Source organism: Pinus tabuliformis, chromosome 1_2 (genome assembly GCF_031772625.1).
Source record: "Pinus tabuliformis cultivar Carrire ecotype Pingquan chromosome 1_2, CPIR1, whole genome shotgun sequence".
Lineage (NCBI taxonomy): Eukaryota > Viridiplantae > Streptophyta > Pinopsida > Pinales > Pinaceae > Pinus > Pinus tabuliformis.
The window spans coordinates 1083576818-1083579800 of NC_142298.1; the positions used below are offsets into that span (position 1 = coordinate 1083576818).

General features: G+C 40.8%; 1 pseudogene; it reads right to left on the minus strand.

Moving 5' to 3' along the window:
• Positions 1 to 303: 303 nt before the first annotated feature.
• On the minus strand, positions 304 to 2762 carry LOC149209915 (serine/threonine-protein kinase PEPKR2-like; annotated as a pseudogene).
• Between the last annotated feature and the right edge of the window lie 221 nt (positions 2763 to 2983).

A 2983-nucleotide genomic window follows, 5' to 3' on the forward strand; every position in this document is an offset into this window, starting at 1 on the left:
ACAAAATACAATTCTAATATCTTGCATTTTCCATCTTCATTGGGAAGCCCAATATATACAGATAGTCAAACTAATATTTTAGAAGCTGTACATAAAATGATATTAGAATTTCTGATCACCATAGGAAGTTGCAAATTACGCTGGCACAAACAATGGAGTCATTTCATGTTCAAATCAGTTTTAATCTTCAAAATGCAGCTGCTGCAACGCTTACTTCAGACAGTGTATGGCATGACTCATGTTATCAATCACTCTTGAAATGTCAAAGTATTTTGGGCCATAAAATCAATAATTAATGAGCACTGCTGGTCAGTAACAGTCAGCATGTTTTTCAAAATGTTGTACACAAGCTGCTTTTTAGATTAGATGAACACTGCTGTGGAACATGATATGTAGTGGTACACAATCTGCTCCTTTTGGGTTCCGATAATCTTATCCTGGAGATAGCAGATGCAAGAGCATCTACAAGGTCATATTTCCCTGCTGCTTGGATATCATACTCTGGTTGCTTTGGACGTGAGAGCAAATCCCCAGAGAAAGATTCATCTTCTCCATGCTCTGTCAGAATTGAATTTATGAACTGTGCTCTCCTCTCCCTTGTACGTGGAGATAGTGAAGGCAGGGATTCTGACCATTCATCCTTGACAGGATAGGTATGTTTTTTCCTTTTTGAACTGCTTGATCGCACCTTTATATTAGATTCTGTGTAAAACATGATCCAAGGGTGGCCTGCAGCAGCAACAAAATATATGATCATAAAATTCATATGTGCATAATTGCATCTTAGCAAAAAATACAAGACACCGCATACAAAATATGTAATTCTTGGTAGTACAATAGTTTTACTTACTCAAAAATTCTTCTCAAGAAAGTCTCTTTCCATCATCCCTGGAAAGCATCCTTGATAACAAATCCTTTGCTAGTCCTGAGATAGACTGCCATTTTTCAGAATGAAAATCCAATTGGACTTGTTTTATTGCCTCAAATATGGCTTCAACAGATTCCCCACGAAATGGTAATACACCTATCAACAGTGCATGCAGGAGGACACCAACAGCCCACACATCAACCTTTTCTGAATAGGTCCCTGCCAAAACTTCAGGATCAACATACGCAGGGCTTCCCACAACACCTGATAAATTTTGTCCTGTTAGAATAAATACAAGTGATGTTAATGAACTATAAGTCAACATAAATCCATGGTTATTTAATAATGATAATAATGCCCTTGTCTGGATGTCATAAAATTATGTGTTTACTAAAATGAGAGATAGGGTTGATTACAATGAAGCTCAGAAATAAATACCTTTTGCAACCCGCATGGACAAGCCAAAATTAGCTAGCTTCAGTTGTCCTGTACTAGTTCAAAGAATATTCTGAGGCTTTATATCTCGATGGATGATGCCCATCTCATGGCAGTACTTAATGACCAATATTAATTCTTTGATCAATTTAGCAGCTTAGTGCTCAGAGTAGTATCCATTCCTAGACATCTCATCGATCCGGTGTCCACCAGAGCATAATTCCATCACAAGATGCAAAGATTCTGCATCTTCATACACGGCTTTGAGTGTGACAACACTGGGATGGGCTGAAAGATGTTGCATAATATCAACTTCCTTATGCACGTTTTCTTCAGTCTTTTTGGGCAGAGTCTTGCAGGCCAGCTCTTCTCCAGTAGCCTTGCTCTTGCATATTCTTACCAGACCAAATTTGCCTCGTCCCAATTCTAGGCCTAAAGAATAATCAGTGTCAAGCTTCCGCTTCCTGCCAGTCCGAGTAGCATGATCAATGCAGCCAACCTTTCTCTTTAACCCTTGTCCTAGTGAATTAGGTAAACAACCCCTTCTTGGAGGAGTAGTAGCAGCTTCTGCAGGATGCAGATGTCGGGAACCCAATTCTTCATCCCTCATCTTTTCTTTCCTCCGCTTCCTCTGTTGTTGGAAAGAAAGGTGTGTGGTCAATGATGTGGAAGATGCACCATCATCACATAGACGAGCTCTCTATTCCAAAATGGCAATATCTATTGCTGCTCCTTTTCGCTTCCTTCTTAATGAATCCATAGCCAAGGTCTCTGGGGTTTCTCGACCACAGAGGACGCGAAGAATGACTATTTGTCAAATAGGAGCTAGGGAAAACAAATCGATCTGCAGACACAAGAAAAAACCAGTAAATAAAACAAGAACAACCACTCATACGATCTGAAATGCTTCTTCAAAACAAAAAGCACGAGAAAACAAAGAATCAAAACTGCCTACGTTGTGTCAATATATGACAAGCTCATGATACCCTCCCGTTTTCTTCATAATGCGTAGTCATTTCTACACTAACGAATACCCTATTTTCTAATTCACGAAATACATCAAATACCCTTCTCAATATTCCACCGAAATTAATCCAGAAGAATTATAGCGCCCTCTTTTCAAATCCCATCCCCAACATTATACATCCTACTACCGCAAATATGCCCCAACCCTCCTTTCCACACAGAGACGCGAGAAAAAGAAAACCCTGAGCCCCAAAATTTAGGAATCGTTACATACCTCTGGCATTCTCTGCTGATCGCCTCAACTCCCGCTAGAATATCCGTGAGAAAACCTCAATTTCGCATCCGGCAAGTGTATAATTCCGGGTCGCAGAACTACAATGACCGATACAATTTAATAACCCTCGATGTTTAAAGAGCCACTTTCGGACCACCAAATTCACAATAGAAATACTCGTTCGGACCAGGGAATTTCAATTAACAGATTCGGAGGTTCGTTCGAATTGTGCCTGGGTGGTGAGCTGCAAAGTTTAGGAATTGCAAAGCGAAGGAATTGCAAAGCGGGAGGCGCCGAGTCGAGGAGGAAGTCGAGCAAGTAGCCCGCGGGATCACAATTCCTCATTTCGAATTTCCAATGGCAATAACTCTCTAGCTCGGACCCGATCTGTCAGGGGATGTCAGGATTGCCAGCCCCGATCGGATCTTCTGTCAGGGAAT